This window comes from Ascaphus truei, chromosome 4 (genome assembly GCF_040206685.1).
Source record: "Ascaphus truei isolate aAscTru1 chromosome 4, aAscTru1.hap1, whole genome shotgun sequence".
Lineage (NCBI taxonomy): Eukaryota > Metazoa > Chordata > Amphibia > Anura > Ascaphidae > Ascaphus > Ascaphus truei.
Window position 1 is genome coordinate 349,776,567 of NC_134486.1, and position 14,757 is coordinate 349,791,323.

Sequence of the window (14,757 nt, forward strand, 5' to 3'; positions counted from 1 at the left end):
GTTACCACGACGACGCATTGCTGGAAGGGAAGGCACTATAAGTGGATTACGGAGGCTTTGCATGATCCCCCGGCATTTAATTTAAATGCCTGGGGGGAGAGTGCGTGGACTTGTATAACTGCCGCGCCCCCCCATAAAATCTAGCGCCCACCCAGGGGAATAAAAGTTAATACTGTATAGTACATTATATTTACCATCATTATAAACTTTGCCAACCGGGTGGAGATGATCCAATGTCAGAGGTATACTGTGCGTACAAGCTGGGGTCACTGATGTAGTCCACATTATATTTATCTTCATTATATATGTTTCCAACTGGGTGGAGATGACCCAATGTCAGGAGTGTACAGCAATGTGTGTAACAGCCAAACTCATTCATGAAATCAGCATCATAGTTGACAGGTGCTTGCTGAAGCTGCTACTCAGTTGGGGCCAGGTAGCAAGGATTGCTGCTCATAAGGTTTTCAGTCACGGTCGGCCCGCTATCGCAATAATATTGGGAAGCAGGTTTGGGTCTGGAGGTACGACGTACAGGCACTGTACGAATCTTAAAACGGATGAAACCCGGCCTTTCTTCTTTTGCAGTTGCCATGAGCAAACATACCGGCAAAAGCTCAGACCAATATCCTCTAGTACAGCGGGTCGCAAACTGTGGGGCGCGACCCCCAGGGGGGGCGCAAGACTACCGACGGGGGGCGCGGGGTTTACAGAGGCCCCGCGCGCTTCCCGAAGGCACTTAAATTAAGTGCCGGGGGAGCTGCAGGGCCTCTGCAAACCTAACTTACCGTGGCTCCGGCGGCTTCCTCCTGCGTCACCATGGCAACGCGGCGTCAAAATGACGCTGCGAGGTCATGTGACGTCACGTTGCTATGGCAACGTGACGTCATTACGCCGGAGCGCGGGTAAGTTGGGGTTGGGGGGGGCGCGGGAGTGAGGGGACAGCCGGCAGGGGGGCGCAGGGAAAAAAGTTTGCGCCCCCCTGCTCTAGTACATGTATCTCCCAGTGGAGGGGCTGTGCGAAAAAAGCCATCCTCATTAGTAAATGTTTGCCTTATCGAACGCTTCTGGCCATGTTGGTTTGGTGAAAATTTGAAGAATTCATATTTTTCAATCATATAGTCGTAAACCTCTGCTAAAGTCACCTTCTTATCTGTTCCAGCATTAATTGCGGAAAATATGAGAAATGCGAAACTACATTTTGGTTTGGTATAAGGACTTGACATGACTTGACTTGACATTATGTCCATTCTGCAAGTGCAGGGATACAATTTAGAATAACGAGACAAGCATTGTGTATACTGTTGAGATTTTAATTATAAAACGCTTACATTTGATAATGTCTTCAGCGAACAAGGTCACTTTACAATGGATGATTGTACTGGCCACTCTTTTTATTTAGTTTTTAAACACCTGCAAATTGACTACCCAAAACTCACTGGCTGCCCTATGCAAAAGGATTCACTTTTGCCACCTGGCGGTAACATGCAGAACTGCACACAAAGAAATCACAATCACAGTAATCATGGAAAATCAACAACGGTAAACATGCGTGTGATTGACAGCCTTCACAGAAAATTGACGAGTGAATGCCCTGTGAAATGCAGCAGACTTTACGAAAACTGCAGTGAGAAATGTTCGAATAACGGCCGCTGCATCTGTAAGTTGCTGATCGATACGTTCTCCTCTAATTGATCGCTGAAGATTCGTCTCAGGGTTCACTAAATGCATCCTGGGTCCTGCTCTGCTGCACTGACAGCCAAAGTTCTGTGAGGAAGATCATGTGACCAGGCAGGCATTAGATTCAATTAGTTCATTGCTAATGAGGACAGGGCTCAAAAAGGTGATGCTGTTTCAGAAGGGGAAGGGGATGTGACTTTGTAAATGGTTGCTATAGGAACAAAAATGCTTGTTACATTAGAATACATTAAAATGTCTTTACAAGTGTTTATTTTTTTAAATGCTACAAGTATTTTCTCATAGTACAGAACTGATTTATTTAAAAAAAAAACACATGTAGAATATTGCTTGAACTGCAGCTTTAAGCAATAGTAAGCTACAACAGTACACAATATGTTAGTGAATGTTGATAATTCCAGGCTGTGTCATGATCATGGAAGAGATACAAACTTACATGTGAATATAAAGCATTTCCTCTGTCTATCTGCAGTACCCAGTTGTTCCGCTGCTCGTCTATGGGAAGAGACAGAGAGCAAAAAAAGGTGCTAAAGGGCACTGGGATAAAGCCATTTAGAAAGCACTTAAATAATTCTGCTCAGTAATTTATCAGTAGGTGAAAATGGCACCACAACTGTCATATTAATAGTAGTTTTTATAATCGAACACAACATTAAAAGTGGCGGTCAGAGATAAAGTGCACAGTGCACATAATTTCTATGATCAATTTGTATTCCAGCCAAACCGGGCAACACTGGTGTAGAATGAATCTACATTGCATTGTCAGTATCACCTTGCATACTGGTCACGGTTTTGCTTACTTGGTATTTTCAGCATCGAGATTTAGATGCAACAAACTGCATCTGGTTAATTGATCTCCAGTGTGCTTCTTGTAATTGTTCATTCAATGATCTGACCACAAACAAATTGGGATATTAAAGTACTGTAATAAAGGAAATAATGTTGAAAGGCAGTACATGAATAGAACAATTCGAGAAGAACCTGATTTAAAAGTATAATAAAATAATTTAGTCCAGACAGTTTATCAGAGGATACCATGCTGTATTACATTAGAAAAAAAATGCTGATTGCCAAGTTCAGGATAACAGATGGTTACACAAGATGCTATTTTCAAAGAAGTAAATCCTGTGCCCCCTCAATGATATATCCGTAAAGATTTCTGTATTACATCTATCTTATTAAACCTGCCTACATTTCAGATGACATGGTGACATCTCTCTCCTTCCATGAAATGCTCTACAGGGAACATGTTGTATACAGTCCTAGCATTTGTCTACTAGTTTCACTTGCACAATGTTGGTAGTCAGTTACTTTATATAAAGCAACATTTTTTTATTTTCATGCAGAATGTATCAGAATTGCCTTTCCATGACAAGTCTAACATCATATGATAAGGGTGTATGGCACTGAAAGTCCCCCCCCCCACTCTCATACACTCCTACACTCCCCTCTCTTCCCTATCCTCACTCTCCCTCTTTGTTCTAGTCTAGTGTCTCTCTCCTCATCCTATCTTCCCCCTCCCTCTTCCCCCATCCTCTCTCCCCCTCCATTCATCCTCTCTCTCTCCTCCATTCACTCTCTCTCCCCTTCATTCACTCTCTCCCCCTCTCCATCCACTCTCCCCCCTCTCCATCCTGTCTCACTTCCCCCCATCCATTCTCTACCCACCCATCCATCTCCTCTTCCCCATCCATCTTCTCTCCCCCCCCCCCCCCCACATTCATCCATCCTCTCAATCCTGACAAAGTACATTGACACACAGCATACTTACACACTATTCGCTCTACAGTGCTGCTGAGTTCTAAACCGAAGGAAGCATCGAGAAACTCTCAACCTTTCAAAAAGTGTATAACACAGTGTAGAAAATGCAGATGGTCCCTCCTTCTGGCGTTGTTAGCTGCCCCTGTGCACCTCTGCCTCCTTATCCTACTCATTTCACGAAGCGGAGGTGACTTCAGTGGGGATTTCTGCACCCTCTCTCATTCTGTGACCTGGGCAACTGCCCTGCCAACCCTCCCCCATTTCCGCCTCTGATAGGAGGGTTTGCTATTTCTGCCAATATCCTCTAATGATCAAAAACAATTTTAATAAGTTAAGACATAGCACACTATATGTAGTATTATGGAAATTTTTTGGTCTTTATTATTTACTAATAAATTATAATAGAATAGAACTAAACTAAGGCTATAAAGAGTATGCTTGTTTAAATGTTTAAGCATTTTATTTGCATAGTTTTATACTGTAATTAGTGTAACACAAAATAGTCATCAGTTCTCATCCATATACTGTACAGTATATTGGTAATATTGTAGAAAGCTAGTTAATCAGTAAACTGCTGTGGTTTCTAGTAGTAACCTTTTAATTGAATAATGAATAGCTGACACTCAAAAAATGTCACCGTTTGTGCTTAGTAAACCTTTGTTCCGCTTTCTTTTTATGTTCAGGAAATAGGGGAAAAAACTTGTGACACCTTGTATCTGCTGCATAACAACACTCAGGCACTGTTTGGAAAAAGGAATGGCAGAACTACAGTACTGTACTTGAATCTCATTCACTTGAATTAGTCAATATGTGTCTTCCAGCGAACAGAGGTGTCTCATTATATAGCACTGCTTAGTAAATATGCAGCAAGAATCAGAAAGTACCTGCAAATAAGATGTATTTTTTGGAAATATTCCTTTATAATTTTTTTTTAACTTATACAGTTAACTAAAAAGTTCTGGCCATAAATCTGTCCATGGTGGCTTGAAATATTAATTTAATCCATCTAAAACAAAGCATATACAGTACATTACACAAGTACCACTGTTCGGTCCTGAAATATCCTATGAATTATCCACATTCAGATTAAAAAATGTAAGATTTTAGAACCATACTGTATTTGTCTTTCCATCTAAAAATTAAACTCCAGAGTCAGAGAAAGCTGTGAAATCCCCTCTGTACTCGACCACAGTATGTTTCCTTCATCTCATTTTTATGATGAGACATATTGTTCACCTGTCTCCTTGCTGTGTTGTCACAGGGTCAGAGGCTGTGATGTCACAGGGACAGAGGCTGCAAAGGGCAAACAAAAAAGAAGTAACCAACAGACTGGAACAGATTGTAAAAATAACTACTTTCATTCTGGTCATTATAAAAGAGTCATTTAGTTTTAACTTTTCGGGTCCACTTCGTGGAACTCTATTTCCCTTATTCTATAGCCATATTGGTGATATCACACAGAAAGCCTAATTGAAATCAATGGGGCTTTCCATGGGATAGTGCTGGAACGGTGCTCTCTCAGCTTAAATCAGGGGTTCCCAACTCCAGCCCTCAGGACCCCACAGCAGGTCAGGTTTTAAGGATATCCAAGCTTCAGCACAGGTGACTCAATCAGTGGATTGGTCTTTGACTGAGCCACTGATGCTGAAGCAGGAATATCCTTAAAACGTAACCTGTTGGAGGCTCTTAACGACTGGAGTTGAGAACCCCTCGTTTAAAGAATGTACCCCTACAAGACTGCTAATGCTAATATCAGTAACATATCCTTAATCTGAAAGGTGCTGTGCGTAGACAGCTCATTTTGCTACTCATTAAATTACAAGCTGATGCACATTGTGCAACAAAAAGTAACTCACCCAAAGAGTGGCATGATAAAAATCGCAATTCTCTGCAATTCTGTTTCAAAAGTGGCTAGGTACATCACCCCTGATGTTGCAAGTCTATTATATGTAAGAGTTTAATAACATTATTTTCTGAAGATCGATAATTGGTAACAAACATCACTCACTTGCTGACGCCTTAGTGTAGAATAAATAATAATTGATCAGAAGTATACATTTAGCTTAGTTCTGGGCTCCTGTATAAATGTCCCTCAGAGGAATTGAATGATTGATTGTAGTTAGGAAAAGGTAATAAATCCAAGGGGTAGCGGTATGGTGACAAACATAGAAACTCAAAAGCGGTTACATTTTCTTGTTAACCTTTGAACCTGCTGCACTTCTGGTTCAGTAGAATAAAGGTATTGATCCTAAGTAACTCCTTTCATTGGCTGTTACAAGAAAACATGATGGCATCTGAAAATAAATTGAACTCCTAAATAATGAAGCATATGGATCCCTTAATATTTTTATTTTCTATAGTCAGGCAACAATAAATGAAAAAAATATGTATGCTATAATCAATGTGTCCAAATTCGTGAATGAAAAATCTGCAGGTACTGTAACTTTTTAGTGCTTCTTTAAGAAGGATTTGTATGGTAGAAATATAACATGGCTACATTTTGATCACATTCAAGTTTTAAAACATCATTCTTAATATACAGTAGGTTCATCTACAAATTTTATTTTTGAACATATACCATGCATACTTTTAACATTACAATGAAAAATATGTCCTTACTGAAAGTGTTGCATATATCTAGAATCAAATATTTGTCCAATAGACATAATTAATCCCTACAAATAAACTACAGCATAGCTAATTAAACAAACATATACACACTGGTTACTATGAGTCTGTTGCCTTGATACTGTTTTAAAGGCAACATCTCAATTTACTGCATACAAAACTATCCATCATTACAATGTTCTCATTGAGGCTGAACCGGGGCAAAAAGTCTGCCAGTCAAAAAATGGTCTCAGCCAGAATTTACAGAAAAAGGAGTTCGACGGAAGAACGATGACTATTCCTCTCTCCCACTTGAATCATTTATTACACTGCACAATCTGTACTGAGAAATTCAACGAGGCAGGAAGAAGACCTAAGCTGCTACAATGTGGGCATACATTTTGCATGGACTGTCTACTTGAACTTTTTAGCAGAGCTCTGCAGCTTAACACAAGTGAAAATAACGCGATACTTAGATGCCCGAGTTGCCGGCAAACAACCCTGCTGTTTGATTTTAGTGTGTCTCAGCTTTCTGACAATTTTGCCATCATTAGTATTTTTAACTGTCTCAGCGCTGAAGACCCCGAAAATTATTGCAAGAAGCACAAAGATGAAAAAATCAAGTTTTTCTGTGATGAATGTCAAAGGTTTGTCAGCTGCTTAGTCATTAACTGTATAAAATTCAATTTTAATTTTAATCAGAAAGCACAAGGGCAGAAGGACAAAGACAACAGCCCTATGGGCAGTCAGATGCTAGGGCTTCCGTACTTAGGGACAGAATTTAATGTACTCAGTTCTATGAGTCTGCATTGATCCTTAAAGATAAACCTGTACATTTAGTTTTGGTTACCGGTAGATATACAGTATGCTAAATATTTAACCTAATCTAACGCTATATATATATATATATATATGCAAATACAACTGTATGCTCATCTGCATGTCTTAGGCAGGTCTGCAACCCCGCCTTTCCCCATTATCACCCAGCATACAGCACTTCCACTGCAGCAAGGGATTCTGGGAAATGACATGCAAATGAGCACACAGTGTCACTTTTTGCCTCAAGGGAATCATGTTAAAAAAAAAAAAATATATATATATATATATATATATATATATAGCGTTAGATTAGGTTAAATATTTTGCATACTTCGTATATATATGTATGGATAGATAGATAGATAGATAGATAGATAGATAGATAGATAGATAGATAGATAGACAGACAGACAGACAGACAGACAGACAGACACACACACACATACACACACACACACACACACACACACACACACATATACAGGTATATACTGCATGGAATCATATCTGACTAGACAGCAAAAATCCAGTGATTTGTATCTGAAGCTGTAGAAGAAACCTGCTAGGGTGTAAATCATTATTTTTAATTGAAAGCAAAGAACAGCAAAGTAAAAGAGGCATTATTGGATCTGGCTGGAAACCTGCCATGGAAAGTATATTGCAGTAGGAAAACGGTGTCAATCTTTTTTAATGAGGTTGGTTGAAGTTTTAAACTCATGTTTTTCAATGTAAAGTGCTTTAACTCCTTATATGTTAGTGATGTGTGCAAAACAATGTAGTCCAATGACCCCGACCACCAAAAGCTGCCACATCAGCGCCAGAAGTAAATCATTTTGTCTGGTAAGTTTTAATACAATCCTGTGTATAGATTAAAAAAGATGTCTTGAAGAGCCAGTTACCCTTAGTTATATTGGAATAGAAAAGTGGAAAGAAACTTCACTTGTAAAACGGTATAAAAACAATAATAATAATGTATTTGTTTTGTCCGTTATAGACAACAATGGCAGTTTTTTCATTTGTATATGATGTTTTTTTTAGAATCTGTGTGATTTCCCATGAGATTACACCAGTCCTCGATGAGCAGAACCTGCTTTATACTTTACAAATAAAAACTCTGGTGCTCACACTGTACAGAATGCTGACGGCTGATTCTTTGTACTGTACGTGCATTTGGATGCTACAGCAGCATTATAAGTGTTCCAGTGCAACCTCGAGCCACCCCAGTGGAAGGTGTTGATATTACAGTGCTTGGTTGTTTGCTGCAGTGTTTGTTACATGGTTATAATAGCAGATAACTTGTATATTCTGACTGTGTTTGTTATTCTGGCCACACTCAGTACCACTTACAGTATTAATAGCATATATAAGGTACCACATATTTCGCAATGCAGTACAATGGGTGAAAGGGACATTAACAATACAGCATACAAAAAATAATTACAACAATAGCATATAGTAATACAACAGGTCAGAAGGGTCTTGCTCAATGTGCTTACAATATAAAAGGAAGAGAATAAAGGAAACATAGGGTTTTTTTCTCTATAAATGTTGGTGGTAATAACATGGTAGACTGCTGGAAAACAACCTAGAAGCTGGAGTGTTCTTCTCTAGACACTGACTGGTGCTATGGTAAAGGCAGGAGAATGAAGAGTCAGTGTGGGGAAGTACCTGTTGATGAGGTCTGATGTATGGGTAAAGTGTTATAGAGGGCTTTGTACATGAGGACTCAAATCTTGATTATATGAATAACCAGTGTAAGAACTTGAATAAGAAGGGCAGAAGAAGAGTAGTGTGTGAGATAAAATAGCCTGACAGCAAAATTGGGAATTAACTGGAGAAGGGGTGACAGGTGGGACCAGCAGAGAGCTGACTGTAGTTGACAAGATGGGGCATTGTAAAGCAATGATTATATATTGTGATTGATTCTGCATGAAAACATTCTAGCAATATAAGTAGGGGTGGCCGGATTTTGGGAAGTACTGAATGTTTTGGATTATGAAGAAGAGACCAAATTACTTGGATGCATTAAACCCATTAATTAAACCTATTTCCCTTCCTGTGGCTGTGGAGGGATTAGATATTACTGTTGTGTAGAAAGGGGTGACAGCTGGAACCCACCCCCGACTTCATACTGTATGAGTTACTGTAGGAATACTGAAGGGAGACAAACAGGGGCCACATTTCATAGCATAGGCACTCTTCTCAGTGATTGATGACAAAAAGAAAAAAGCTTCCTGAAACAGAGGTTACTGTCAGAGATAGTCTTTTCCAATATTAGCAATAATCAATCAATTGCCAATTTGGATGCAGACACATCCAGTCCACTAGAGGTCTGTATAAGGAGTTAGAAGTCACTCCAATGTAATGTTTCCAAAGGCTCTAGACAATAAATTCAAGTAGGCTTTGTCTCAGTATACAATTTATGTTGCCTCTCGCAAGCAGGGAAACGGCAGGTTGGAAAAAACTGTTACAAAGAAATATATGAAAAATATAAAAGCGCAAATGAGTGAAGTGAAAAGGTGAAAACTACAAATGTAATTAAAATGCTCAATAGTGAATAAGCAGTCACAACAATCTTGCATGGATGATCCCAAACTGTGCTAGGCAAGAGTGCTGGCATTGCCAGTATCTCCTGCAATTTCTGCAGTTTAAAGAACCTGGTCACATGGGCCAATAGGAAGCCGCACCGGATGACATCACAGCTTTCGACTGGCCCTCAGGGCCTGGGAGTTTTGAAAAGCAGCCATAATGCAAAGTACCTGCGGAAGCTGAAATTAACGGGTTTCAGCCCCAGAGACCCCCCGCTTTAATCCTGTAATTAATAAAACTACAACTAAAAAAAATAAAAACCTTCTTGTATTGCATCTTTTAGATTTAGAAAAAAGCTATATTTTATAAAGTATTTTCAGATGAGCGAGTAATGTTGAAATACCATTCAATTCATGGATTTTGCCATTAAATTGTTCTAGTATTCTCAGGTTGTTATTGAACAGTGTTGTTTGTTACCAATTTATTTTCATTTAAAATATTTCATTTCTCTGAAACACTTCAAGTCAATTGTCTGAAAATGTAGTACAAGTAAATAATACATGTAATGTTTTGCATCAAGAATCCAGTCGATGAGATGTACCATTGCATTATTTTTTTAGCTTTTAAAAAAAACAAACATAACAATTCCAAGATGGGGGCAGCACCGATTGGTTGAAGCTTTAGGCAGATCTAAGTTAAGATGGCATAAAGGTACCCTCAAAAATGTCATCAGAATCAGTCAAGGCATTTGGTCTGTAGAGAGAGAACACATGGACAAAGAAACAGACAAAAAAACATACACACACCCAAAATGTCCTCAAAGTCTAGTTGAAGTCTTCACTTCGCTCATCCAATTAAGAATTAAGAACAAAATATGAGCCAAACCTGATAAAGGCTCTTCCATGGATTCCTTTGAACTTTTTTTTTATGAACTGGGCAAACTTTTTGCTTTGCAAACAAGAAACTCCTGCATAAAAGTTTGAATGTCGAAAATGTTCGCCCAAATTTTGTTGCTTATTTTGAGATTTTCCATAATTATTTATAAATTCAAACACACAAAACTTGCAAAATCTAAACACCAATGCAAGTGCTCACTTTTAGTTAACAAGCATGTAAATATTTGCCCTGAGGTTGTCATTCCTAAACAGCGAAAGGGCTAAAGAAGATGCTCAAAGGTAAGTCATTTTGAAGCGCATGACCTCGGTTTATATTCTAGCGATCTTGTGACCTGCCTCTGCTCCTTGTGACCTTGGGCAAATTACTTTATCTCCCTGTACCTCAGGGACTTCAAGCTTTACAGGGCAGGATTCATTATGCCTGTACATATTATATTTACAGTGCTACATACACGGTCAACTCTATATAAGAAAAAAAAGAATATCAAAAAGATTTGCAATATTTAGTCGACCTTCTTACCTCAAGTACGTCGTGGGATATCATTTACTTTTCTATCGCTTTACAACTGATTTATACGGTCAAATGTGTACAAAAAAGATCACAGGCAAAAAATGAATGTATAAAAATGGAAATGTAAAGGTTTCTCATAACCAGTCCAATAAAGGAATACAAAATGCAAGATGACATGAAATATTTGGCTTTATAAGTGCTGTAGTAGGCGTAATGGTGTTTGTGCACTAGCGGCATTTAATGAGACCTAAAACATTATGTTACATTAAATCACATGAAGACTATTTCTCTAAATTTAGTAGTCAATTTGTAAATGTCCAAAATTCCACATTATGCATGTCCAAGCAGAAATTCACAATGTACTAAACTTGATCGTGTCCTGTTCTTCAAAACAAAATAAAAATGAATGCTGCCCTTTATACCATGTCAAACTAATTTCTTTGACAATATCTGAAAAATATCCAGGTGTCAAATACAAGTAAATGTACATTCCAAAATAATGAATGATGCCATGTGAAAAAGCAGAGGCCGTCGCTGCTGGAGTAATGATCATTTAGCAGAGGCTGATTTACTGGTTGCAATTAATTTGAAGTGCTGGATTACTGGATGACCTATAGTTACTGAGCCATAATGTGCCATTTCTTTTTCTTTTCTGTAGTCTCAGCAAAGTGAATCTTAATGTAATCTTAGCTTTAGTTTTTATTAGAGAATATTTCATAGCCTGCATCCATTTACGTTTCTTTTTATGAGACTTTTAGTGTGAAAATTTTGTTAATTAAATAGAATTTTATGAAAGCGCGCACCCATTTATCTGTGTATATTTTAACATATATTTTCTCTTACAAGGTTATTGTGCCCTAGCTGCGCTCTCCAGCATGTGTCACAAAAGCTACATAAGGTCGAAAATGCAGAATCAGCAGCACTGATGTACAGACAGCAGATTCACTTGGCAATAAATGACTGTAAGGAAAAGCAAAAACGTCTGGATGAGATAATACAAAAAGCTACAGAAGAGAGGCGGGGACTTGAAAGCCTGTCAAAGTCCTTGGATCATCTTGCAATCAGTACCAATGACATGGAGTTTCTCTCTCAAAAGCAAGTACTAAAACAATTAAGAGAATACTCTTGCATAGCAACTGCACCCCAGACTTTATTACAAGAAATCTCACAAAGCCATAATGAGAACTTTAACATGCAGAATTCCCTTGCACCTCCTGGGTTCTGGTGCTCTCCCAGTTCGACGAAGACATCTCAGCGATATTCATGTCTTTTGAAGAAAAAGACTCTGCATCCATTGATTTATTTTTTATAATGAATATTTAACAAATACATATGAAAAAGGCATTGGAATTCAGAATTTTGTGTAAAGTTTGTGCTTTCACCTACGAAATCTACATTTATAGCCTACTCGCACCTACAGTAATAAGCATCTGGGCATCAAATACAGTAGGTTAAGAGGTAAAAAAAAAAAGCAGAATCAAATCTTTACATTCAGTTCTCAGCAAATCATTGGCTTAAAAATGTTGCTTGCATTCTCACTGCGAATAAAACTGTCTTCTATGGAGGTAAAGTCAATCCAGAAAAGTTTTTCAGAAACTCAAAGAAAACAAAATCTTTAGAAATTATATGACATGTATCTACACTATATGCATCAGTAATTGCTTCATACAGTACATGAATAAAACAACCAATGCACAGTCCAAGAATAATATATAGTTTGTATATAGAACAAAATATAATGTAAAAGCTGTATTTTTCTAGTATCATATAAAATCATATTTTTCTGGCAGTTCAAACAATGGCTATATTTCTGTCTGCATTTTATCACACAAGTGAAATACATTAGTCAGCCTTTTTGTGGTGATTATGCATAAAGCTTGGGCAGTGCAGTGTTCTAACCTATCACTGTTGAGAGATGATGTTCAAACTCGTGGTGATCTGTACTGACTCTGTTGGTGAACTAGTTTGTTTTAGATGACAGCATTGTCCCATGATGATTAGTAGCAACTCTGTGTATGTAAAAAAAAATATGTATAGACTCTGTAGCTGGATAATCAGAGATAGGACACCAGGCTCAGATAAAATCAAAAGAGCTTTACTTCTGCATAATAGGTAAAACAATATAGTCCATATATCACAGTGATAGGATAAGAAAGGCAGTTTCTGGTCCTTAAGGGGATTTGGGACATATTTACTAAGCAGGTTTCTGCCATAAGGAAACAATTTACAGGTCATTTCAGCACCGTGAATATAGGCCTTAGGGCCTCATGCAGTAAGCGTTGATAAGGGAAATATGGCCATGTTATAGCCAAAATTGGGTTTGAGATTCAGTAAGCGCCGATAAGTGCTTCATATCGCCAGGTTTCGGAGCCGATAATTTGGTTATGGCCAGTCGCCTGCCGATAAGCCTGTTTTCGACACTGATCGCCACTTTTTTAAATCGGCTGGATTCAACAAAAAAAAACAGCTTATCGGGGCTGATCGGCACTACGAAATTGAGATGTTATGGCCGATTTCTCCCGCCAACTAAAGTTGGCAGTTTGGACGGGAGAACGATCGCTAAGGCTGCCGGAACGGCACTTAGAAAAAAAACATCTTCTGTACATCAATGGAAGTCAATGGAGCGGGGACGTATAACAGTATAGTACTGTTTACGTTTCATTGCTCACAATACAAGGGGGATTTGCATTACAGTGTGGGGGCATTCCCTGCATTGTGTCACAGCTGATGTGTCTTATTTGCATAACATTCGACTTTTACATGTTTGCAGCATTTGCGGGTCACATTACTCATCATGTGATGATGTGGCAAGGGAAAATACTATACTACACTCTTAAAGGAGAACCTCACATCATATCACACATTTTACTCAACTCAGCGACAATTATTTACATGATGTCACACATGTCACACATGTCACTCATACACAGTATATTCATCTTCCTTTACATTACACAATGCTTGTAATGTGACACGCATCTTTAAACGTTCATGTACATCTGTCTTCTCATGTTTACATATACTTTTGGGTCCTCCCTATTTTCATGACGTCACTTATTGGACGCTCAATCACATTGCATGTTTACATTGTAACCGTTGCATTACAAGCACTTCAACCTAACTTATACACACATGTACAGTAATTCATCATTGGGACACCTTGTAAACTCATTCTATACCAACTATCCTCCTTACACAAATGCATGCATATGCACACGACTATTCATTGTTGCCAACATGTCACAATAACATGGATAATTACACATGTTACACAAAACTTTTCCCACGTCAATCTCAGCCTTTTTGTCTCATTACATGACTGACTCTTGCGTTCACAAGTGTTACATGCATTGCACATGCAACTATTTATTTGCAAGCAATCTTTGTACAAAGCTTCACGTCACATCATTGCCAAATATCATCATTCCCTGCAGAATACACACAACAAATACTTAGAACAACAAGTGCACACAGCTTGCCACAGAAGTACTTTATTATGTTAATGTAACACCTTGCATTTTACTATGTCACCTGACATCATCACATACCTATTTAAAGGACGCACATTACCTGATCATTCACAGCTACTCATTTCAAAATGTTGCGAATGTTTAGGAGACGGAGGAACATTCTTTTCTATGACATGCTTGATGATGAAGACAATCATATAGGGCAAGGGAGGGACACACCGAGGGACAGTGACAGTGACGCGGATACGACAGGGACAGGGAGAGGGACAGGCCGAGGGACAGGTAGAGGGACAGGAGATCAGAGGAGAAGACAGAGGAGACAACTTGTGCCTCGTCCGCGTCTGTACAGGGAGAGAACCCTGTTAGATGGGATGAGTGAGGAGGAGATTGTAAGTCGCTATCGTTTGAGTTCAGCAGCAATCTTAGCTCTTTATGAGGAGATAAGGGGGGATTTAGATTTTTTCACAGC

The 14,757-nt window shown here is 38.7% G+C and overlaps 1 protein-coding gene and 1 long non-coding RNA gene across 7 annotated transcripts in view; one reads left to right on the top strand and one right to left on the bottom strand.

Moving 5' to 3' along the window:
• DLGAP2 (DLG associated protein 2) overlaps positions 1–14,757 on the bottom strand; it is a 1,048,830-nt gene that overhangs the window by 836,651 nt on the left and 197,422 nt on the right. The window lies entirely within an intron of this gene.
• On the top strand, positions 6,229–13,073 carry LOC142492146 (uncharacterized). The gene is made up of 3 exons (XR_012800776.1): positions 6,229–6,710; positions 7,640–7,722; positions 11,665–13,073. It is a non-coding gene; the product is annotated as an uncharacterized LOC142492146 (long non-coding RNA).